The sequence below is a fragment of the Thermobia domestica genome, chromosome 2 (assembly GCF_964235325.1).
Source record: "Thermobia domestica chromosome 2, izTheDome1.hap1.1, whole genome shotgun sequence".
NCBI lineage: Eukaryota > Metazoa > Arthropoda > Insecta > Zygentoma > Lepismatidae > Thermobia > Thermobia domestica.
Genome location: NC_137455.1, coordinates 35,776,301 through 35,803,653, shown reverse-complemented (window position 1 = coordinate 35,803,653; position 27,353 = coordinate 35,776,301). Strand labels below are relative to the sequence as shown.

At 33.7% G+C, this 27,353-nt stretch overlaps 1 protein-coding gene across 1 annotated transcript in view; it reads left to right on the top strand.

The window, feature by feature from the left end:
- Positions 1–27,353, top strand: part of LOC145679667 (piezo-type mechanosensitive ion channel component-like) — a 215,593-nt gene continuing 188,240 nt past the window's right edge. Inside the window, exons 1-8 of the transcript XR_014130497.1 lie at positions 1–178; positions 3,071–3,272; positions 7,871–7,966; positions 10,773–10,923; positions 15,813–15,998; positions 20,575–20,756; positions 21,814–21,964; positions 25,843–26,000. The gene's annotated coding sequence lies outside the window, so the exon portion shown is untranslated. The remainder of the gene's footprint in view (positions 179–3,070; positions 3,273–7,870; positions 7,967–10,772; positions 10,924–15,812; positions 15,999–20,574; positions 20,757–21,813; positions 21,965–25,842; positions 26,001–27,353) is intronic.

Here is a 27,353-nt window from a genome sequence, read left to right as displayed (position 1 = left end):
TATGGCACTACAAGCAGTTGTGAAAGTTCGTCAGGCACATGCAAGATTAGTCAATAACCATAAAAAGCCTAAACCTATGGTTTTATTCCCTAATGTTGAACGCAAAGATGCCGACAAAAGTATTTTTTTCTGTTTTAAATTCGTGTGCAATTTTGGCTTCTATAAATTTGGAGTCGAGGTATGTTCTTAAGGATAACTTTAAATAAATATAGTTGGAATTCTTAGTATGTTATACGAAGAATAGTTAAGTTGTATAAAGTAAAAATCTAGAATTGTTCTGTAAAGTTAACAAGAAGTTAAAATTTAGTCTAAATATGCCCAACACGACGAAGGCTATTTATTATATTAGATCATTACATTATTTTAAGCAGAAGTTTCACCTATTATTGCTGATTACTTGTGCTGAGGTGTATCGTGTAATTAAATGATTTTTTAAAAAATTATACCTCTTCTATTTTACGTGGGTTATAACTAAAGTATTGACAAAGTAGTGCAAAGAAGTTGCTGAACGGACATTGACAATAACATTACATGCCTTTGATATAATCTCCTGCGTTACTTTACACTGCTTTCCAAGATCCGTGGTAGTCGTCTTACGTTATTGGTGAAGTCATTTTTTGTCGATCTTGACCATGGAACAGTAGAAAATACGGCATGTAAGAAGATCGGAGTATGTGGAAACTTCGCGCCTGGAAAGGGTTCTTTCAACCGTATAAATAGGTCAAAATCGCAGTGGCTCACATCTGAGGCGTATAGAGGATGTTCCAAGGTCTTCTAAGGCTACTTGGCCAACACTATACCTGCCATAAAACGAGCGTTGCAGTTTTTCCTTCAGAACGAGCCACACAGTCTCATGACTAAGCTCAACTTCTACCCATGATTTCTCTAACAGTGATGATCTATTTCAAGAACACCTGATAACAATTACACAAGCTGCTCTGTAATGGATAAACGACCACTAAGAGTCCAGTCTGCTGCCTTTTCCAGGCCAGGCCTGAATGAAATGCCTTGACCCATCGTGCAACCTTCCAATATGGAAGCGCATCGTTGCCATTCTCTTGTGCTACCATATCAAGCCACTGATATGCATTGTCGCAACAGACTAACTGAATTTTTAATCCAAAAATAGTATTTAAGTTTCGTAAACATACTTTAGGGCACTTCACACACCACTGGCCACTTCAACCACGCACAGTATCACGATTATTCGGTTTCCTAACTGTTTAGGCTATGGTACTATATATCTCGATAATGTTTCAATGTTTCTAACTAACAATTTTCAATTCCTTCTCACGGACGATCGATCATACGTATACTTGCTTTCGACAGTGTTGCAGTACTTTATTTACAACCCATGTACTAGGACTGCCAATATGTTTTACTTTTTGGATCAAAAGATCCAATATATTTCAATCAAAATTTTTTTGTACGTCTTATATCTGGAGAACTACATACAGTGTAGCCAAACGCAACCTATCATTAGGGCACTTCACACACCACTGGCCACTTCAACCACGCACAGTATCACGATTATTCGGTTTCCTAACTGTTTAGGCTATGGTACTATATATCTCGATAATGTTTCGATGTTTCTAACTAACAATTTTCAATTCCTTCTCACGGACGATCGATCATACGTATACTTGCTTTCGACAGTGTTGCAGTACTTTATTTACAACCCATGTACTAGGACTGCCAATATGTTTTACTTTTTGGATCAAAAGATCCAATATATTTCAATCAAAATTTTTTTGTACGTCTTATATCTGGAGAACTACATACAGTGTAGCCAAACGCAACCTATCATTTAACTCAGTATGATGTGCTTATTCCATAGAAAATACGAAAACTCGATTTAGAGTCCGTTCAAAAAGTTTGTGGCCCCTGATCCAAAAACTAATTATTGGGCAAGATCACAATATTTTGATCCATTTTTTGTTTTCCCAATCCTTGTTATAGATATAATTCCGTGACATTTCTACTTTTTAAATTTCAAATTTTGTCAAAAACCAATGTTTGATATATGACTATTTTCCACCTATTGAATGATGTAATAATTAAAGGGCATTCAAATTGTATATACATTGCTCATGTCTCCTTAGCACATTTTGGGCAAAAAGTTCACTACGAAATCCAAGTTGTAATATAGTCCTTCATTTTCGATATTTTGAAATTCTAGTTTTCTTTTTGTATGTTTTAAAAGTAAATTAGTAGACGTTCTCTCAAAATACATATATATTATCTGCTAATTTCGAAATATTACAAAGAAATTAATAAAAATTAGGAACTCCAGGAGATAAAAATGTATCTATTTAGAAGTAAAATAAAGTTGGTAGTACACAAATAATAAGTTTGTTAATGTAGTTGATATTTTAAATCGTAACTGTTTAATAAGAGACTGACATACTAAAAATAATAGAAAATTTACCACTTTTTTTTTGCTTCTTTTTCGTAAGTGAGAGGAGATACTGAAATGCAACTTAACACAATCATATATAATGTTTTTCTACAACAGAAAATATGAACCTGAAGAATTTTCAGTGTTGCCATCCACAGAAAATACAGTTTTGCCAAAATAACATTTCCCCCAAAATCTAAGTTAAGGCGGAGTCTAGAGGAACGAACTCAACGGCTTTTGATTACATATCATGTTTTTAATATCCTGTGAACTACTTTCTAAGTAACATTATTATTTAATTTTAATAACTGTATGTTAAAACAATTTTGTTTATTACATACTAAAAACAACTATTATTTAATAAGTAATTCACAGGGTTCCAAGACAACATAATACGTAATCAAATGCAGTTGAATTCGTTCCTCTAGTCGCTGTCTTAACTTAGATTTTGTGGTAAATGTTATTCTGGCAACACTGTAATTTCTATGAATGGCAACACTGAAAATTCTCCAGGTAGAATGACATTATCTATGATTGTGATAAGTTACATTTCATTATTTCCTTTCATTTATGAAAAACAAGCAAATGAAAAATGGTAAATTTTGTATTATTTTTTAGTATGTCAGGCTCATAATGTAAAACTTCCAAAAGAACCTTTTCTTTTAATTTCAGATATGTTTCATTATTTCTGTAATCGTGATTGCTATCAGAGCAGATATAATATCTATTTATTATGCAATATGGCTTGCACTACTCTTTAAACGCAAACGAAAAGCTTTAAGAAGAGTTTGGTGGATTTATATGATATTTATTGGTTTGTTGATATTGTATCAATATTCTGTATGTATCGGCATTCCTCCAAGTTTTTGTTACGGTAAATAGAACTATTTATTTATAATATAATTAGGTACATGTAGACATTCTCTTTGGATTTTTTCTATTATTATCCTATCCATTCTGTGTTTTTTTTAAATATTGTGTACAATTTTCTTGATGCGAAATTTCTTCAACACATATACAGGGTGGCCACAAAGTCCCGTTATCTCTGAAAATAAGTAACATAAACCACTTAACGTACTTAAATCATCATGATCATAGGTATTCTGCCTTTGTTGGCAGGTCACTTGCCGCAGCTGAAAAGCTTCCATGCTCCACGGTCCTCCGCTAATCTTTTCGTCTTCGCGTATGATCTTTCTGTTTTAATATCATCCATTACTTGTAGTCTCCTTTGCCCCCTCCCTCTCTTTCCCGCCACCATACCCTCTAGTACGTCCCTCATGATAAAATCTCTTCTTAGGCAATGTCCCAATCAGTTTCTCTTCCTCTTCCTAATAATATCTAAAAGTGTTCTTTTCTCACCCACCATTTCTAACACTCTCTCATTCGTTTTCCGCTCGACCCAACTAATTCTTTCTATTCTTCTCCACACCCACATTTCGAAGGCTTCCAGTCGATTTTCGTCACCTTTACGTAATGTCCACGTTTCCGCCCCATACAGTACAACACTCCACACGAAGCATTTTATGAGTCTTTTTCTCAACTCTTTGTTCAAGGTCCCACAAAACAGACTTTTCTTTCTTTTAAACGCTTCTTTCGCCATTTCTATCCTTGCTTTTATTTCACGTTCGCATTTCATGTCATTACTAAGAATACTACCAGGTATCGAAAACTACTCACTTGTTCTATTTTCTCCCCTCCTACTTTTATATTTGACACAGACCCCTTTGTTCCAATCACCATGGCTTTTGTCTTTCTAACATTTATTTTCATCCCATATTCTTCAAAGCCCTTTCTCATTTTTCCTAACATTTTATTGATTTTCTTTTCAGATTCTGCAACAAGCGCCATATCGTCTGCAAATCTTATGCATCTAATCATTCTACCTCCTACCGAAATGCCATCATCATCATGTAGGCTCTTTTTCACTATCTCTTCTAGATAGACATTAAATAGTGTTGGCGAGAGGCAGCATCCTTGTCGAACTCCCCTTCCAATTGCACTCTCTTCCGTCAGTTCTTCCCCTATCCTAACACTTACTTGTTGGTTCATGTATAAGTTTCTTATGAGTTTTCTATCTTTCCATTCCAACCCTATCTTTGTTAGAACTCCCAACAACAATTCCCAATTCACGCGGTCAAAAGCCTTTTCTAGATCAATAAATACAACATACACCTCTTTCCCTTTTTCTATAAATCTTTCACCGATCACCCTTAATAATCCAATAACATCTCTTGTGCCCTTGTCTCTTCTGAACCCGAACTGCTCTTCCTCAACATTTTTATTTGTTCTTCCATATAACCTTCTGTTTAGTATTCGGAGTAGAATTTTATCTGCATCAGATATGAGACTAATAGTTCTATAATCCTCACATCTCTTTGGGTTCGATTTCTTAGCCATCGATATCATGATCGTTTTCAGAAAGTCTCTTGGCCATTCTCCTTTTTCATATATTTCATTGCATAGTCGCCACAATTCTTTCTTTCCCATGTCTCTTATATTTTTAATGAATTCGTTTGGTATGTTATCTATTCCTGTTGCCTTTCCATTCCTAATCTCGGATATAGCCTTTTCAAACTCATCCCGAAGAATACTAAATCCTTTATCTTCCTCGCCTACTTCATTTTCCACTTCAACATTTAGGCTACACGGTCTATCCCTACTCTCATATAAGTCTTCAACGTACTTAAATAACTACACGTAAAGAATTGGATGACATGAGTAACAAGCTCTTGAGAAGTTTTATTGAGATAGGAAACATTAAGTGTCGAAAGAATCAGTCTATCACCATCATTCTCATGACAAAGGATAATATGCAGTGCCGCATTTCTCATTAGTCCAACTAGGCCCGTGCCTAGAGCTCAAAATTTTTGAAGGATGCAAAATTTAAAAATTAATCCTTATTTTAATTCTTTTTCGTGTGAAAAACTTAAAAAAATCAAGAGCAAATATACCATTTCATGAACAATCCTTTTTTTCTATTCTAATATGTTTCACGGTAGCGTAAGAAATCTAAAAATAATTCAGAAAATATTTCTCATTTGTTATTTTTTGTTTCGTAGTTGTAGCTGTAGCATCTAGTGAGTGGTATTTAACTGTAATAAATTGTTAATTCACTAGTTATGGATAATTTAGTTGTATAAGTTTTATTTTTAAGTTAGGGATGAAGGGATGGTGAAACATGTAAATTATTGGGGGCGCTGAGCTCCTAAATGCGTCACTGATAATATTATTGCAGGTTCGGTATAGGTACAGACCATAAATGCCATACATAAACCACTTGGCCTAACAGCCCTTTTAAGGGCCTGAGCCACTCCAACGCTATTGTTAGCGACTGGCTGAACTACGTCAAACCCCTAGCGACGTAGTCAGCGCGCTGCGTCGTCCTGTCACTAACCGGCGTATCGGGAGTCTTTCATTCACACGACTCCCCAGTTTGCCTCACGACGCTAGGTGGGCACCGAAAACATTGGGGAAGCACCGACCGGGAATCGAACTCGGGATCAAGTGGACGGAAGTCCAACGCTCTAACCACTAGACTATGGTATTCCCTAATATCTTGAATACGATGCTTTTGTATGCAGTGTTGTCAGATTCAGAGTAACAGACTGCCCCTTCAAAGCCCTGAAATTTCCCGATCGCCTTCAAAATTTCCCGCCAAGAATGAATATTAACCTAATTAATCATTATATTAATAATTTCAAATTAAAATCAAATAACAATGAACAATGAATCAGAAGTACATTTTTTCCTATGTACTTTCCTACGGATAGGAAATCTATTATAAGGCTATCCTTCTATTTTCTATCTGTAGTTTATTTGGTATAGAGAGAAATATATCCTTTGTATATATATATGTATGTGTGTGCTACTTCCAAGCATTATATTCTTCCCTCCTTTCCCTCACTTCACCTTAACATTCCGTGAATGACTAGCCACAACAAATATAGTAAGCAAAGGGCCATAAACCCTCTCTCCCTTCTTTCTTCTAGCAGAAAATGGATATCGGCGCAATTAACTATCACTTCCATTTGGTTTGGTTTATAAACATTTCTTGCTGTTGTGGTTCTTTTGTTTTTTCGACATATTATTCCATGTACAAAATGAGTTAGAAAGAGATGACATAAAAAGGAGAAAAGTTTGACAGAATTTCCCATTTTTAACCAGCATTACCGCCAACGCTAAGAATTTCCCGTTTTGCAGGAAATTTCCCTGTGTCCCACGTATCTTAATACTTATTGAAGTTTCAGTTTACACAAGAATATAATGAAACATCCTGTGTTTTCTCACATGTACTTTTAACAATTCCATAACATACAAAGTTAGTTAATAATTAACTAACAGTGATTTCTTTAATTGTCCCACTTAAAAGAAAATTATTAAAAATAATAAACAAGATATCTTTAGTAATGCTATTTTGCATTACTTACCTTATTATTAAACTCAAAAGAGTAGAAATATATGATATGATAGTACAAAAGTTTTAGAAATAAACAAATCTTGTTACTTTAGACGTCTAAATTGGTATTGTGAGCTGAACTTTATCACAAATCACAAATTTAATCTAATTTATCATAATCACAAATTTAAAAGTCTAAAGGGATAGGAACTCTTCATTCGTGGAAAATGTTGTACTAACATAAATCGTATAATTTATTTCTAATTCTGTTTTGTTCAATAATAAGTTAAGTACATACAACTGCAAATTGTAAATTATTTTTAAGTATATTTTTTCAGCATGATATTTCTTCTTTATGTCCAAAGTTGTAACAAACAATGTTAAGGGAATTCAATAATGAACTTGTATTCTTGATTTTTAACTACCATATTTCGACTTACTGAATTCTCTCTCTCTCTCTCTCTCTCTCTCTGTGTGTGTGTGTGTGTGTGTGTGTGTGTGTGTGTGTGTGTGTGTGTGTGTGTGTGTGTGTGTGTGTTATTTGTGAATTTTTCAATTTTGAGGCGTCCATTTGATAGAGCATCAAAAACTATCTGAGAAAGTGATGCAACTTTTCACGTCACTCTTAGTGTTTCCGAGATATTGTCCAAAAAAAAAAAAAAGTTCCATTTTCGGGAGATTTAAGGAGTCATATCCCGGGAACCGTTCAGTCATAGACATGATCTTTTCCGAATTTTTCAATTTTGAGCTCTCCATTTTGAGGATATATCTTCGTAAAACAACATATTATAGAACGTTTTAATAGATCTCTTAATCAAAACATGTGTAAAAAATTTAGTAGTCAAGGAAATTATAAATGGATAGATATAATACAAGAATTGTTTAATGAGTATAATAGTAAAGTACATAGAACAATTGGTATAAACCCTGTAGAAGTTAATAAGAAAAATTAATTCTTTTAAAGTTCGTTCTGGTAATACTCTTGGAATATTCTCAACTGATTTAGAAACTTCTAACATATCAATTTTGACTTTTAGGGATTTATAGTTAATTTATTAATTCATTTTATTTTACAGAATTACCTTGGGGTAAGCATCCACTTCTCATGAGAGCTCGATTTTGGTTCTTTCTAATAGATTATGAAATTAAACCAGATTGCAAAAAAATGATTGGTAAGTGGTTGGTACCGGTATATATGACAAATATTTAAACTATTATACATTCTACTTAAGCTAAGATGATGTAAAAACGAACTTTCTTTTCACCAATAGGAATCAAAGGAGAAGAGAGAAGTTTGTTTTGATTTCCTATCAGCTTAGGGGGAATTAATAGTAAGTAGGTTTCCGAATCTCAAGTTGGAGTGAAACAGTTAAGCTTGCTTCATTTGATATGAAACAAAGTCTTTGTGCACATTCAAATTTTGCAATACAGGCTATCAGTTGTTAGATTTTGCGAGAAAACATGGAGTTTTATAAAAGCTGCAGTTAGTTATGAAGCACTATCATGTGTACAGTCTTATTCTATATGATCTGCCCAGCCAATTCTATTTGAAATGCTCTGTACTTTTACATACAGTTGGAATTAAATCAAGTAAACCTCGGTTTTCTTTGAACAATTAAGACCTTTATTTAGAGCCAAAGTTGCTATGTATGGTTGTCAGAATATAGCATTCTAAAGCAAGGTGGGTGGCCAAAAGTTTTTGAAGAAGACTATACATAAGAATAAATGTTTTCATATACTCAGACGTCTCTTAGGCTGCACTTCTAGTGGAATCGAACTGCGGATGCAAACTGCAAACTCAACTGTCTCCACTGGATACGAAAATTTGCGAATGCGAATTGCATCAACGTGTTTCTTTTTAAAGATTCAATACAAAATTTTATGTTTGAAAATTTGTATCTTTAGCTACTGAGAGAGCAATAACAACATACTAACACTTGTTACTTTACTGGAAAGAAGTAATTTTCATTTCCTGTCATATTGCTATATTGCGTCTGAATAAATATTTTTTTCTGTCGATTTTGTTTGTGTCAATTAAGTTTTCTCTAGAGCCATAAAGGCGCTGGTGCCCATTTCATTCATAATACCTTACATAGTTACATCATAATGTGCCTGGTTAATTAATATACTATAATATAATATGAAATGAGAATATAATAAAGTGTACGACTCTATAAAATAACATGTCTTCATTAGTATCAACAGTGTTAAATTCAGTCTCAAATATTTAAATATAAAATTGTTTGTATTACTCTATTCTTTTTTTAAATATATATATATTGCACTTATCTACTCGCAGTTTTTCCACCAAATATTGGTTCTATAGGCACTTCTCGCGCTGAAAACCAACAATTTCAGCACGTTGGGATCATTCGTACTCACATCTTTTCATCGGTCCTCGCAATTCGCAGGTCAGAACTAATCGAGTCACTGCAATTAATTTACATATGGTAGGAAGTTCGCATTTGGATTCAGTGGAGGTGCCCCGTAATTCAATTGAGTTGTATCAGAGAAGTGGCTTCCGGTGATTGTTCTTCTGTAGGACATGATACTCGAGATGAATCTGACCACCAATGGTCCTGATAACTATAAAAAAATTTGGTTGAGATAGTTGAACCATTTAGAAGAAGAAGAAGAAAACCAAATGCACTTTTCGGGGGTGATAATGAAGGTCCTTTCGCTAGAGCTTACTTCGTTTCAATAATGTTCCTGGTTCTCATTTGTGTAACTAAGCATACAAAGCTTCTAACTATATTAAATCATTATTTTATCTTGTGAATATATAATATTAAATTATATATTGTAAACAAGGCACATACAATTCATAAAAATAGAAAGGAAAAAAAAAACAATACGGTAAAATGCCAATATAACGAACTTAAGTTGTTATGCTGAAATATGTCAGTTTCCAATAACTCACCTGTTGCAATATCCATTGCAGGATCTACATTACTTGAGCATGAATTTACACATAAAAAGGTCTAATATAGTATTTATTAAATGACAGAAATATTAAGATAATGCTAAAGGACTGTACTGTACAGCAGTCCTTCAAAATATGTATATTGAAGGGATAATCCCATATTTCTTCACTATCTCTTCCACTACCACAAGTATGTCACTTTTTTTTTCAAAGAGAACTGCTGTCGCTTTCTTTTATCTATAGTGCCGTTATTTTAATAAGTACACTAATGTACACGTTGCTTTACAGACAATAGACAGACAAAGAATGAACTCGAGATGCAAATATTGGAGATCAAGTGATAACAGGTTCTCTCAAGAAAGAAAAAAAAACGCCAAATATCCTGCATACTCGTACGGTTATAAGAAAATATGTATAATAAAACAAGATTAACGGTAATAAAACAAGATTAATTTCAATTATATTTTGAGAAAAGTAAATTAAATATAGGCAAAAAAACGAACTTTTTATTTCTTTATACTGAAAATTCGAAATTTGTTAAATGAAATGTTTTAACATACATAAACTATGGAAAAATTATTTTGTAATTTTGAACATTTCGTTATACCGGTGTTTGTTATAGCGACATTTTACTGTATATGGTGTAACGTTTCTGTACTTTAGTAGTATTTTCATCAAGCAAAACTATCATATGGAGACATTCTTATGTTTGATGAAAATACTGTCATAGTGTCGAAACTTTGTACTATGTTTTTTTTTCTTTCTTTTTTGGGTCAAATATGAGTGCTTTATTTACAATTATGTCAATTTAATATACTTTCAAAGAATATTATAAAATTTTACTCTGATGCAAATTTTGGCCCATCTTGAGAAAGGAACCAAAGACCAGAACTTACAGCTTTACATCAAAAGTGTGTTTTTTTTTTCTGCGTAAATGTAGTATGTAAATATGTGTTTCATATTGTATTTATCAAATTTTGTAATAGAAAATTTCATATCTTTGCTATTATAATCTTATTGTCATGACGGTTGTGATTGGTATTTTATTTCTCTAGGAGACTTCATTCTTTTTATGGCAGTGTGCAGCCAAAGATCGGTATTTATGAGAGAGAGATCCGAACATCACCCTGGAGGTAAAAATAGGGAAGTGAGCGTAGATTTTGAGAATTCGGAAATGATCTCTGTAGCCGACTATTTTGAATCCAAGTAAGAAAAAATTGATACCTCGAAGGAGTGTTTGAGTAGTAGTATTCTAAGTGAATTTCTCCAGATAAATTTCCTTTTGACAATAATTTTAGAGTATTATTATCCGAATTACTAAGCTGAAGGTATTCTTCTGGCAAGCAAACTTCTTCTTGTCCCCATGGGCGGCGATTAGGGGGGGCAAAGGGGGGCAGTTGCCCCCCCACTTTTCTGAAATGGCCTATTAATGTATTTAGTTTCAACCAGGGAAATTTGTATATTAACATTGATATACAAATATTCAGATCATGTTTTGCCCCCCCACTTTTAACGTCCAATCGCCGCCACTGCTTGTCCCCATTAATATTTTGAGGACGCTCCTCATTAAAATGATTTTAACGTGCTTATATGATGTAACACAGCAAGTTAATCACAAAACTACTAATAATACTAATAATGGAGACTCAAGGAGACTGCTCAAAATATTGATGATAAATTGAGAGGGTGAGCACAACAGTGGTCTAACCCACATTTTTAAAAATGAAGAAAAATCAAGTTAAACATAAACACATGTGGTTTTTTTGTACAATGTATGTATGTACAATATGTGACACATTCAATCACTTGTGCTTGCTTTTGGTATATTGCACAAAAAACCACGTGTGTTTAACTTGATTTTTCTCCATTTTTAAAAATGTGGGTTAAACCACTGTTGTGCTCACCCCCTCAATTGAAGAATTTCGATTGTAAGGGGAATACATTGAGATTAGTAATCTAGATAATAGTTTACAATGTGTTTCTTATGTTCTATTAGTAACTTTAGAATAGATTAATTTAACTACACATTTAACCTTAAAAGGAACTTGATCACAATATCCCAAAAGGAATCAACTTTTCAAAAATCCTGTACTATTACATCCGTTATCTGTTGATTGTGTTAACAACGAAACTATCTATATTTAAATCTTGTTTATAGATATTACTGTATATGGTGCCATGTTAGGTTCCTTTAAGTATAATGCCAATTATGCATTAAACAAGTGTTTAAACTAAACTCGTTAGACATTATGTGAGTATCAGCATCCAAGTGAAATTATACGGGATTAGCATAAATGATTCATTCGTGGCAACGGTGGCTCAGTGGTAGAGCGTTCACCCCTGGTGCTAGGGGTCCCGGGTTCGATCCCAGCCCTCGCCAAGTGAACTTTGTGGTGGACAAACACCGTGTGCGTGGGTTTTCTCGGGGTTCTCCCGTTTCCTCCCACTTTCTTCATTCCACCATTTCATTCATTACTCATCATCACCGTCTCCTTTAGCCTAACCGGCATAACCGTGGGACGTAAAACTCAAAGATTTCATTTCATTTTAATTTCATTCGTTTTGAAATGACTATATTTTCAGAAGTATCACATGTACACACATGAAAAATATACGAAAGGAACCACAAACTCAGCAAGTTTGTATTGTGTGACAGTACGAGTCCCATTATTTTTCCGATCGGGTTGGCATTATGGCAGTACGAGGTTAGTACCTGTCCAAAATGGAGGGAAACCAAGATAAAAGACGTCGAGTATCGTTTGGATGTGTGTCTTGTCACCAAAGGGGCACACATTGGTGAACATTTGTAGAGGGCGTATAATCTTTTCATATATCTTTCAGGTGTGTACCTGTATTACTTTGAAAATATAGCCTTTTCAAAATGAGTGAGTCATTTATACTAGCCTCGTACATTATAGTATGTCCATGAAATTTATAGAATTTGTCTAAAGTAGGTAAATAGACAAACCACCAAAGTGATATTGATAACCAAGTATCACATAATTTTAATTTTTCCTCCCATTCTTCTTACCCAAAGTCATAACATTCGACCTAGACCTACATCGACGTATTTACCAAATAATGGAAAAGTCTTAATAAAATGCAACATATCTTGTTAATACGGCGTTGGACCACCTTCACCTTGTAACATAGCTTACGTTCACCATGAAATTAAGGCATAGAACTCAGAAATTATTTCCAGAGGAATAGTGGACCAATTTTTCATGCAGTGAAGTACTTAATCAAGTCAGTGGCGGTGGAAGAGAAAATCTCACCGGATCTGTACTCTGGACATTGATGTTCAATAATGTTTAAATCGTGATACTGACTAGGCTAGGAGGTTGTTGAAGTTAATTCTAATGTTCCTCAAATCATGCCTAAACAGATCTGGATATGTTTGTTGGCTCATTGATATCTTAGAAATCTTGGTCGTTATCACTGAACAACATCTGTACCGTATAATATGCTTGGCTACCTAAAATGAGGTCACTGCTGAAGAGGTTTCCTTCGCATTTTCTCTTGGGCGAAACTATCGGTCACATCTTAATCGGTATAATCTTTTTTTCTTTTCAAAATATCACTTGCGACACTGGTCAGAGAAAATTTACCGCCCCAGCCCATGACCCATGTTGTCCGACACATAAAAACGGCCCTGGTGAATAGGGATTATCAATAAGCAGGTCGAAAATTTAAAACTACTGATGATAATGATTTTTTTTAAGAAAAAAAAAATCTTTTATTTTTATTTGCTGGGAAAATCGATCTTTGGGATTATATTTTAAAGATAATGCTGTTCATGTATTCTCCTCTACTTCGGTACATGGAATGGATTCTGAAGGTTTCAATTTTGCATCACTTTTGGGCACATTTTGCGGGGTAAATTCACGATAGGGTATACAGTGTTCTCTTTCAGTTCACGAATCGTTCGTAGCAAATTCTCATAGAACTGAAACCTGAAATAACTAGATAGGAAATATTCCAGGGGGCAGAAATCACATAATTTGGGCGTCCAGTTCACATCACCATTTCTCGACAGAATGCACTAGGGGAACTTTTCGTGCAATAAATCCAGAGTCTGGCGAGCTGTGTGCACTATCTTCTTTAATTATGTATCTCTCCGTGCTAATTTGCCACAAACTACTGCACCCAGCTGTTGTATTTTATAGTTTATCTTCGCCAGTTCAGTCACAGTTGTCAAAACACCATTTCAAACTTCTGACTTTCATATTGGTAAATACCAGTGCTCGAAATGGGGTGGTATACGCTGATACCGCCACTTCTTCATTGCATTAATTTTCATACCGCCAGAAGTAAAAGTTGTGCTAATTTTGCGATATGCTAATTTTGTTTATACGGATTTAAAATTAGATAATGAAACAACCATTATCGTATTTTCATTGAGTTTTTAAAAAAGGAGTAGCTACAAGTTTATTTGTCGATACAAACACAACTATGACCCTATCATACGTAAATTTTCCCCTTTGTGCTGATTGGTAGTTGAAGGGAGTTAAACTAGTTACGGATAAAGAGCTCCAAAATAAAATAATCTTTAATTGTTGTATTCAAGTGGAATGTTTTATTTTGGTTTATTAAAAAAAAAAAAAAAAAAAAAACACTTTCGGTTGTCTAGTAAGAGAGAAAGAGCAACTAATAAACCCTTGTCTGTTTCTAAAAGGCTATCTAGTACCACAGATGGGCGCATGAAAATTAGAGGTAATGTGAGAAAGGAGTCTGCCAGGGCCTATGTTCAAGGTACCATTCCGGTATTTACATGGTGAGACTGAGAATAAATCATGGAAAATCTCAGTCAAGATGGCCAACCTGAAATTAGATCGCGGGACCTCTCAATGAGAAACCACAGCTCTATTGGATTATTGTTTTTATTATTACAGGGATTGGAAAATTGTAGTTGTCTACTTTCGTCAGGGTTTCTATTCAAGCTAATTAATCGAATTCATGCTATTTTTACGATCCAAAAATTTTCATATTTCACGGTCGAAAAGTTCACAGAAATAACCTTTACTGACTGCAAAACGACAATAATAATCGCTCGACAATAATAATTTCTGATAAGTGTTTTTTTTTTTTCTTTCTTCATATAAGCTTGAAACTTTTCTAGATTTCCGAGGTATTATAACGAAATTCACGACTTATTTCAGGCTTTTCACGGTATAAGAAGTCCACAACTTATTTACAGTTTCACGGTTGAGTGGGCACCTGAGATAGAGTGGGTCAGTTGGTCGTGAATCAACTGAACGTGACCCATTCTGACCCACCAACCCACAACGATCCACTCTGACTCACCGGCTTAGTGCATTGTAAACAGCGTCTTGTGAACCCTGGTGAATTTGTCTATATTTTATTTTCTAGATCTTCATTTTTCTTCCTTTTTCATTTGTTTCTGTTTAATTACCTGAGATATCTAAGTAAAAAAAATAGAGGGGGGGGCACTTTTAGCAATAGCAATAGGACTTACTACTTAGCTTTCGAGACACAGTCGAATTATACCCCCTTTACGTTGGTCTACTTTACCTTGATTTGAGACTCAAATTTCATTCTATTTTTGTACTGAAAAGTATCTGTAATTCAACAAGGAAATAATTATATATGATAATTAAATCGAAATTCATTGTAATTGACCCATGACAAACACTTAACTATTTTATATCGTAAAAGATAGATCCAGAGGTATTCTGTCAGAGCGGTGTTTGAGCGATTGACCGTAGAAATTCAAACTGCAATTAGTGTAATTTCACAGCCTTGTTTTATTACAGGTGTAAGCACTTTACTCACTGGAGAGGAGGGCGTTGGGTCAGTTAATGACGATGGGTTTTGGTGGGTGGTGGGTTAGAGTGGGTCACGGTGGGACAAGTTTTCATTGACCCACGCCATCTTTGGTGGGCACCCTGTTTCATCATAAAATTCGACATTTTATTGGACAATATAGTTGAATATTGAAATACACGATTATACTGTCTCTTTCTCCAGTTCGACCACTAATAAACTATAGATATTTGATAGAACGAACACAATAAATTATATCACATTATAATATGTCAGAGAACATAAATTGGAAATAATTTTGTTTCTTCCAGGTCGTGGTTTGATGTATTGAAGAAATATACATTTAGTACATCTTTCTTCATAGTGTTATTTTTCGTATTTCTTGTTGGTATCAACAGTACAAGTATCTTTGCAGTTGGATATCTTGTGGGATCCTTCATTTATCTATGGATGGGGACGGACTTTTTCCTAAAACATATTAGCAATATTCTTGTCTGGTGAGTACAAGGTATTTTGTGTTATTTATTTAATTGTGGTAGATTTAAAATAGGATGGAGGCCAAGAAAAGATTAAGAAATAAAAGGTAGGGTCCACCGTACCAAACTTTCTCCTTCACATTTATTAAATTACATCAAGTTCTGTTGCAGTTATTACTGAAGCATTTATTTATAAAATACTGGCGTCAATTACCTGCTTCGCTGGATTAAAATAAGAAAAATCAGTAATATGTTCCGTAGTCAGTCATTTTTTACTATTCCTTAAGTTCTGTCAAATCGATAGGATCAAAGAAAATATAATGAAAAATACGAAAATAAGTAATCTATATAAATAAAAATTAAGTATTATTACTATTATGGGCTGAATTTGGATTTAAACTTCATCGAAGTGTCACTGTTAATCTCAGCGACCCTGAAAACTATGGATTCGACACTAATATCAGTCATTTTTGATCAATTTTAAATATCTCCCTCTTCGCCTTCCCTAAGTTGTACCGTCAAAGTAAAGTGGTAAAAAATATCCCAGGTTCGAACCTCATTTATGTTGAAAATTTGATCCAGATCGGTCGGGTGGTCAAGAGTTTTTAAGTCACAAACATAGTGATTTTTATTTTTATACAGCGGACTCTTTTTAATTCGAACTGGATAATTCGAACTAAAGTCTATTTTCCTTGAAAACTGTATTAAAAACAATGGTAAAAAATCGTTGATAAATCGAACTTTTGAATCTCCTGTTTGAATAATTCGAAGTATTTACAGTAGGAAAATTTGTAGTGTTCGACAGATTGCAAACAGAACAATGTAATTCCAACTGGTTTTTGTTTATCTGTTATCTTATCCAGAGGCGACCGTGGGAAAGAGAAAGCATTATTTGTTGATACCACCTCCGCTGGACCCCCTCTCGCTCTAGAGAATCTGGCAGAAGGTGGTTGATATGCATCTCTCCTCCTTCTCAATAACCTGGAAGTATCCATTCCTTTTATAGAAGTGTGAATGACCTTGAACCCCTGTCCTCCACTAGCAAATGACTTGTGCGAGGCATTTGTGCAATTCCAATTAACTGAACTAAAAACAGTGACAAAAATGTAAGCAGATTCGTTTGTGATCTGTTGGCGTGCATTATGCACAATGTCGAATCTCGGAGCGTATTCTAAATCCTTATGAAAATGTGGTGCTTTAAAAGGTAAGGTGCACTGCATGCTAGTTTTTCATATACAGTACAGTTATTTTGTTTCCTTGATTTTATTTAAAAATGAGAGTTTTTGGGTAATTCAAATTTTGGATAATTCGATTTTTTTCCTGTTCCCTTGGACTTCGAATTAAAGAGATTCCACTGTAATATAGATAGGGGTAGTTGGGGTAAGTAGGGACAGGGGTAAGCGGGGACAAGCACGTTTTTTAAAATCTGGTAAAAATATGAAAATATATGAAAACAGTTCTTCCAAATTTGAAGGGTATGGATATAGTGCTATTGGTCTGGTATAGTGATTTTAATCAATACGAAGAATATAAAAGAATACCCCTATGCCAAAAGTGGGTCCATGTTTTAGCGTGCAATCAACTTTCGTAGATCTTTCAGCGTTTGGCTATCCCGAGATAATTGTCACAGAATCACCTGAGGAAAACATTGTATGGTTAAGAAGAGATTATAAGGTAGCCATAAAAATTGAATATACTGTGTTATGTTTGTCAGTATATGCACAGTTGAGGTGTCTCCACTTACCTCACATTTTTGTACAGGGGGTATGTGGGGACACAAATTTTATACCTGCAGGGTAAGTAGGGACACGGATAGATGTAGGTATTTCCAATATTACATCTGAAAATAATGAGGGAAGTGCAATGCCTGGCTTAGAGTACGTGGGACAAAATTAGTATTATGCAGCTGATTACGTGAAAAATTGGTATATTGGCAGAGTCATAAAGTCAGTTAGCACACATGTATATGAAATGAAGTTCCTTGAACGAATTGGCATGCAGTTTTCGTTTTCCACTTCGAGAAGATATAGATACTGTACACAAAAGAGCTATTTTCTATGGCCCTGTTAAGTTTGACAGTGTGATGCCTTTCGTAATGAAGTCTTCTATTGTAGCTGATATTGATAAACACTATCGTTTCTTTTAGGCAAAACTGTAGACTACAAATCTAGTTCATACAGTCAATGTTTTATGTAGACCCTATTTGTATCGTATAAACTACAAAATAGATTTGTATTAGATCCCTTACAGTGCTCTGTAATAGTCATCAATTTTTAAGGCAACGACCTATAAATCTACATAGGTCTACATTTTTAAGGATGTAGGCCACATTTATTCTTATTTGTCCATTTTTAGAACTGTTAGACACCAGTAAATTTCTTAGTATTCTGTTATTTGGTTGTCATAGTCCAGAGACATACCTCATCATGAGTTTTTTTTTTTTTTTTTTAATGTACTTGACAAAAGTTTATTTTGTTTGTCTCCACTTTCCCTGTACCAAATATCAAGCTTCAGGGCAAACTACAATCACATATTGTTCATAATTTCAATGTTTCTGGAATACATAAACGATGTCCAGAACATATTTTTAATATCAGAGTTTTCTGAACAAAATAAAACATATTCTTGAAATATTGACATTACTTGTTTTTTTATTGCTTTTTTTTCTACATTTCACACAGTATCATTTTCAAAATATTGTATCTCTGGCTAGAGCTGCAACAGAAATATGAAACTTGGACCTATCACCAGTAGACAACAGGTACTCTGTCCGCACTTTCCCTTCTTTATTGCCCGTGTTAACATATGGGAGGGAACAGGGTTGTCCCCACTTACCCTAAAAAGCGGAGTAAGGGAGATAGTACCTGATTTTTAATAAAAATTTTATTGTGGAACAAGTATTCACATTGCTTCAAGAATGGACTCTATACTTATCAAGTGTAAAAACAAAAGTTAATATGACGATACTTTCAGTTTGATAATCCGAAAGCCATTACTGGTACAGTAGTTGAAAGTTGAACGTTGCAAAACGTGTCCCCACTTTCCTTAACTACTCCTATATAGAAGATGAGCAAAATTATATTAGGTGTTTTGGGAAATCTTTGAAGAAATCTCACTCCAAGAATCGTACAATTTGTAAACTTTTCGTTTTAAATAAGATATGCCGTATTATAGGGGTATTAATTAAACAATAAGTTATGAAATATTAACAAAATCGGCTGAGTAGTTTGTGAGAGCCGTCTACAAAAATTCACCCCAAGATTAAACTACCCCTTGTAGGCTTTATCAGCAAAAGCAGCTTATGTCATTTCATAGCATTGTTAACGAATTATTTATTTATGAAACACTAACAAAACCTTCTGGGAAAAAATCTCCTTCAGGAGTAATCCCCTTATGGATCTTGTATTTAAACTACATCACATTGTAGTTTTATTAATAAAATATGTATTTATGAAATATAAACAAATCGCCTGAGTTTGATTTAAAGTTATAATCATCTGTCAGCTTAGTTTCTTCAATAGATTTGAAGTGTCTTGGAGTGATGGCTTTACTTAAGTGGTGATAAGAAAAAGAAACCATATTTTACTTTATTACGCATTTTCAGCCATACGTAAAATTCCCTGCGATACTATTTACCATCATCATTAAATCGAAATAAATAAATAAATAAAATTTCAACTACAAATAGCATGTAATGGATTAATATCAGTTCTCAAGACGGTACTGTACAAACAGTGGCGTATTTGAAATTTTGTTTCCGGGGGGCTATGCACAACACGGGAAAGCTGGGGGAGTAATTGCCCACCTGAATCTGAGAATTAAATATATTTTAATTTATGCATAAATTGAAGTTTTAACAGCAAGAATTGCAAACTGGTGAGTCTTATGTGATATGATAAGCACAAAAATTTAGCAGTGAATCTGAACTTTTTTTTATTCATAGAAGAAAAAGAATGCATCCTCTTGGCCTACCTAATTTCCCACGCTAGTTATTCGCCCCTCTTAATTTTCTTTAATTCAAAGATTTACCTTTCTTTATAACTAAACCATATAAATATTCCTTTGCTATAATAACTAAAGCCGTGTTATGTTGATATCCGTGCAAGCTGGTGTAGAAGACCACTTTCGCTTATCAGCTCCATTAATTTTGGCGTTACTTACGATGGCCGACTTGAATCACAAATAACAACAGTCGAAAGTATGATAGGAGAAATGAAAGAAAGTAACAACTAAGTAAAAGAAACAGAAGAGTAGAATGGACGAAAGAAAGAAAAAGAACGCAGTTCTTACATGGAATGAAATTTGACAAATACAGTATTGTTTCTGAACAAAGAGCATAAGAAAATGGAAATTCAATGCAATTCTTAGAAACGGTAAGAAGATGATTATTATAAGAAAACTAACAAATTTATTTCGGGGCTTTGAGCCTGATAGCCCTGTAAATATCATTGTGTACAAAGATTGATTTATGAAGAAAGATGAAAATATACATTCGAAGATATTTAACCAATTGTTCTCAAGTTTTAAATTAAATATGCTAGTTGTTTACTTTTCAAAATTGTGTGAATCTGACAATTTTTCTTCTTATTTATTACAGGTGGAATAATTTGATTGCATACAATGTGATGGTAATTTTTATCAAAACGGTTGCGCAAGTTGCTGGTTGCATGTTTGTAACCAAACTCCAAATAACATGTTGTTGGGTTATTCAGTTCATTGGAATAGGCTGCGGGAATGTTGAAAGTGATCTATCTCAACTGTCGGAACAAGAAAGAGCAGGTATTTTTTTAGTACAGTACCCTTAAAGGATTGAATAGAAGAATGTATCATCTCCATTTCTATACAGAGAATCCACATAATAAAATTTAAAAGACAGTGTAGTTTGTCGAATAATTTTCTAGACATTATTTGTCGAATAATTCTCTAAAATGAGTGCAAATTATTGCTGAAAGATGTAATGTCTCTCGTCTATTTAAAGATACTTGAGACTGCAACATGCAGACATAGGACAAAAATTAAGCGCTTTCCATGAACGTGGAGATGGTATATCAGGGATGTAATGGGGCGTATATGGGAGTATACGGCGTATACCCACCTAAAATTTTTGTAGTCCAGCGTATACTCAGCTTAAATTTACGAAAGAATAAGCCTATATTGGGGTGCGTACACGCCAAGTAATCTTGCGTATAAGCTATAGTACTTTAGAAAACGATCGAGCGTATACTTACCAAAAATTATAGCATTACATCACTGTACACTTCTTATAAATATCATTCACTATATGAGAAGTTACATGTCTTACACTATATTTTTTCAATTATTAAAAGCATTAGAATAATGGCACAAGCTTTCGTATCATTCTCTACATATAAAGTTATCGCTTTTTCCGAAGATAAGAAAAAAAATATATGAATTAAGAAGCGGTTTTCCAGAAGTAGCCCGGACTACACGAGTAAGCAAATTGTGGGGTTTACGAAATATAGTGGGGTTTCCAATACCCTTGACTCATCATACAGATAACAATATTTTCTCTTTTGTAAACATTATTCCCAATCTTCAAGAAAGTTCACCATATTGGTATCAGTGTTGCCAATTCTTAAGTCTGCCTAGTTCTTCTGTATGTATGGAGAATTTTCTAAGTTCATATTGCCGTAAATATAAATTATTATAAATAAAGATTTTTATTTATTTTGTGTCCGATAGTTTATAATATAATATAATATAATATGAAAACTTTGATATTTTGTGGAAAAATTGAGATTTGAAATTATTTGATTAAGAATATTTAGTAATACCATAAAATTTATTTTTTGATATTATGTAATGTGTTTTACAGACGTTCAGATGTGTCCGGTACCAGCAGCTACTGAAATGGGATGGGATGTTGTTTGTTTTGCATTTTTGATAGCACAGCGCAAATTCTTTGAAAGTTATTACGTCATTCCTTTATTAACTGAAATAAAAGCTCAATCTACTTTGGCTTCCAGGTGAGATCTCAATATCCATTCATATGTGATATTTTAAGAAATGAAGACAGTAACTTCATTCACTTATGTTGTGGGTCCAGATAAATGGCAACGTTGCATTTTCATTTAACATTGGGCGCACAAAGAGTGTACAGCCCAAGCGGCTCATCCGATTTTTTAAAAAAAAATCTTCACTTTAGATTGAAAGCATCATATTTGGAGACAGTTTTTTCCTTACATTTTGTTGTATCTCTGGTAATAACAGAATTACCTATGTCAGGGGACTCTTGAGACACCCTGTATGTATATATATATATATATATATATATATATATATATATATATATATATATATATATATATATATATAGATAGATATAGATATATAGATAGATAGATAGATAGATAGATAGATAGATAGATATAGTGTGTGTTTCATAATTCTGATTTCACCGCTTTTACCTCAGAAACAATATTAGTGAAATATTCCAAAAGGAGCACCATTTTTTGAGAGACTAACAGTTTAAACTTATTAAGTTGAACCAGCCATATAACCAGAGGTTAAACAGTAATGGGCTCAAATGATACATCATTTGAAAAACATTTTGATACGACTACGATGTTTCTTGTAGTCTACCAGAAATTGACCTGTGTCATCTTGAATACAGACCGTACAGAAACGTCGTAGTGTGTAGTCTATTTGAAATGGTAAACAAGTAAGTTTCACAATTTGACCTACAGATCCGTGTCACTTTGAACACAGACTTCATGAAAACGTCGTCGTTTGTCCGAAATGGCGAACAAGCAAGTTTCAGAAATTAACCAAGATATCAGTGTGATTTTGAATGGAGACCGTATAGAAATGTCGTAATATGTAGTCTATTCGAAATGATAAATAATCAGATTTCAAAATTTTGACCTTCAGATTAGCGTCATCTTGAGTAGAAACTTAACAGAAATGTCGTAGTCCGTTCGAAATTGTGAACAAGCAAGTTTCAGAAATTGACATACAAATCCGTATCATGAGGAGACGACATAGAAGTGTCGTTAATGTACTAAAGTATTTTTCTTGCAAATATCTTTTAAATTATATATTATTTGCCCCTTTGAAATTTGAAATTTTTGAGTTGTACTTCGCCTGTCCTCTCTGAAGATGCCCTAGTCGAATTTTATTATTTTAAAATACGTATGATTCTTACAAATTAACACTTATAAAACGGGGTATTATTTCAAAAATTACACAGAAAACCTGCCATTTTTGATGTTTTTCATTAAAGAATTACAAAATATTCTAGTGCTCAGTAGGTTTGTTTATTACATCAAATTAAAGGCCATCATCTCCTCTACATCCACCAAACATTGCAACCATACATGTATTCTTAGCCGAGCTATAATGGTTTATGTTTGACATTATTTTCAATATAGGAAGAAGTCCGTGCTTTGAGTACTTAAGCGTATTTACCTTGGTATAAAAAATTCTACCATGCAAAGCTCACACTGTATTCAGGACACATCCATGTTGTGTTATTTTGCATTATTTTGCCTTCGCTTGTCTTTTCAAACCTCGTGCGATCACACCTGAAAAAAAGTGTAACATGCTAACTAAACTAACTAAACTAACTCTATGGCCTATGGAACCCGGAGGTTCAGTGCCGCGTTCACAAAAGCTCTCCACTGACTTCTATCCTTAGCTAATTGCATCCAGTTTCTACTTTGTATTCCTATCTCTGCGAGATCCATCTTAATATTATCCTCCCATCTGCGCCTAGGTCTTCCTAATGGTCGTTTTCCTATGGGTCTACCAGTCAAGACTTTGAAAGCGTTTCTACTTTCTTCCATTCTGGCTACATGACCTGCCCACCCAAGCCTCCTAGACTTGACGACCCTAACAATGTTGGGTAAACCGTATAAACTATGTAGTTCCTCGTTATGAAGCTTCCGCCATTCCCCATTCTCGTTCCTCTTGGGTCCGAATATTCTTCTCAGGATCCTGTTCTCAAATACTTTCAGTCTATGTTCTTCCCTGAGAGTAAGCGACCATGTTTCGCAACCATACAGAACAACAGGCATGATTATCGTTTTATATATTTTAAGCTTCAAATTCCTCGACAGAATTCGCGACGACAAGAGATTTTGAACCGAATAGTAACACGAATTCCCTGCTTTTAGTCGACATTTAATTTCTTCGTGAATATGATTTTCGTCTGTTAATATTGATCCTAAATATTTGAAAGTATCCACTTTATCAAAAGTATTATTTAATATTTTAACGCCTCCACAATTTGCCGTATTACGGTCCCGACGTACTTCCATGTATTTAGTTTTCTCTGCATTTACTTCTAAACCCATGTCCCTGCAAGCGTTTAATAATATCTCTGCATTTATTTCTACTGTTCTCCTATCATCCCCTATTAAATTTACATCATCAGCATATGCCATAATCTGGTGAATGCCGTTCAACTCTAGGCCCTGGTTGCTATCTTTGATTTTCCTTATGGCGTATTCCAGAACAAAGTTAAATAATAATGGCGACAACGCATCTCCTTGTTTCAGGCCATTTTCGACGTGGAAGCTCGTGGACAAAAATTTTCCTACCCGGACTTTACTTTGGGATTCACTTAAACATATCTTAATTAATCTAATTAGCTTTCTCGGAGTGTAACATGCTCCGCGCTTAAATAAAGCTACTTATTGTTCTGGCTTTCTGCCTACAACGAAGTTCATTTTTTGCCCACGAAAGTGTAGTAGCATGCAGAGGTACCCACATCGGCGCTGTAAAATAATATCTAGCTTGACTGAAACGCAATAAGCAACGCTATATAATAAAATTAGCCTGCTCGTGATATGCATATGCATGGCCAACTTGGACAAAATAACTCACGCGTGCTATGCACGAGCATGGCCTTCAATGCGTTTATAGAATACAAATTTCGGAGCTGTTTCTTATTTTAATTCTATCAAAAAAGTACTGAAGTTGGATTCAAAATTAGGTCAATTTTTGAAATTTACTTATCCGTTATTTTAGATAGAGATTATTATACATTGACGTCATCATATTTGTCTAACGAAGAGCTTGAACCTGTTTGCTATTTAAATACTTTAATTGCAAGACTTATGAGGCATTGAGTATATCTATCAACTTACTTAAATTTAGACAGATATATATATAGAGAGGTACTGATCAAAATAATGGAGAGACCTTAACAGCATCCAATCGTTTGTAAAGGAATACGAGAAGACCATAATCAGGGTGCGATTTATTCTGAGGGAATGAGGAAACTTTACCTTCAATCACATTTTGATCACCCGAAAGAAACTAACTGAATCATCCCTGCCGGAATACTACTAACTATCACCGAACACTATACTAACACAAAACGGTAACAGTGCATGAATATTAAGTGATACTAACTTTAAATAATTATGTGTTGCTGTACACATGTCTCCATTATTTTGATAACTATCTGTGTATATTACTATGTTTCAATGTATTCTACATATAACTTGATAAGTTAAATTGTTTGTTTTGTTTTAGTTATATGAAATGTGGGCCTACAATTTAATGTAGGATTCAAATCACATACACTTTCACAAGAAATAGAATTCGGTCATAAAGCACTAAAGACAAGAACGCTAATATTTTAGCAAAGGAAGATCATAAACATAATTTAATTCTTTCATTTGAAAAATGTACTTAAAAGTTCATCATCCTTAAATGGCAGAGCTTGAGTAAAGGTATTAATATTCATTAGAATATAATCTTAGTGTGATTTGGCTGAAGAAATACCCCAGATAAGGCTTAAAAAGGATATCCCAGTTATCATGCTACCTGGGATATGATACGATACCATGATTTAAATCCTGTTATTCTTAATGTTGTGTAACTTTGTTCCTTTTAGGGGCGCTGATCTAATGGAAGCCCTAATGCGAAAGAAAGTGAAGAAACAACGTGAAAAAGAATCGAGGACCTTTGAAAGCATAAAAAGAAAAATGGAGAAAATAAAACTAAAAACTGCCAAGTATAAATCGAACAAAACCTCTGAAAATCATTATGTTGGTAAGTTCTGTATTGCAATACAATTGTATTCACTTATTGGCATATGTTCAATAAGCATAACACTTTCAATCCAAGTCCAAATAGTTTTTAATACAACAGGACGAATTCCGAGAGTAAATTGGATCTTGCATGAGTTTCTCAGTTATATTCTGTGAGCAATGGTTAGTTGTTGTTGAGAATAGGTGCTGTAACAAGTACTTACGCATTGCAAAGTGAACATATGTTTAAAAGAAGACAAAAAGATCATGTATCATGTGGATTCTTTAATTCAGATTCTATAGTTTTAGCTGGGATGAATTAAGTATTTGTTCATGATTTATAAATATGTTTTTGTTTATATCAGCTTTTAATTGAAATTACAGAGTGTATTAAAGTACACATTCGAATCTACAATTTTATAATGATTGGTTTTGATGGGAGATTATATATGTGAGAAAATTTGTGTCGTTAGGTCTAACTAATATGTCTAACGTTATAAATGAAAAATACGGCTAAAGTGTATAATGCAGCACCCACCATAAAAAAAAAATCATGGTTATAACAGTTGTGACTTGATGAAAACTTATTCAGTCTCATACCTAAGGGAAAAAATATTTTCTTGGCATTTAACGATGAAATTATGAATGTCTTGTAGGCTGGAATATATACTGCATGACCATCAAATAGCCAAACTATCTATAAAAAATTTTCAAATATTCTCCTTGTTGTTTCTTGTACATGTTTTATTCGATTCGGTATTTATTTGATGCAACTTGGAAGCAACTTGACCAATGGCATCAATAATAAACCATTTTCGTATTTTTCACATTATGTTTGTTGTAAATTTTTAAAAAATCATGAAAGTAAAAGAGCATTTGTTTAAAGCAGTAGCATTCAAAGATACCAATAAATGTATTTGTTTCCAAATCGAATATTTAAAAGTTAATTTGCCATGAATTTCTTTCTTTATCTCTGATATCCATCTTTACTAAACTGCCATGAAACTGAAATTTACATAGGCTAATTATTACATAAATCCATGAGCAAAAGTGTTAAAATTATTATACTAAAATCATACCACATTTTGCCGGTATATTAAAAAGTTCCTTCTTGCGATATTTATGAAGAGACTTGTAAAATTACATCTAGTTAAAAGGTGAGATTACTTTATTGGGTGCAAATAAACAAATAAATAAATAAAATAAAACAGAATTAATTAAAATATAATTTAGAAAAAAAATCACGTTAACTTCATGCTCGAAATTTCTAATGTTTCTAAAATTATGACATATTAAATTATTATTGTTGTATTGAAGTGTTTAATAGAAGAAATAATGAAACAGTAATAGATATTGATCAGTGTCCTTTGTTTCT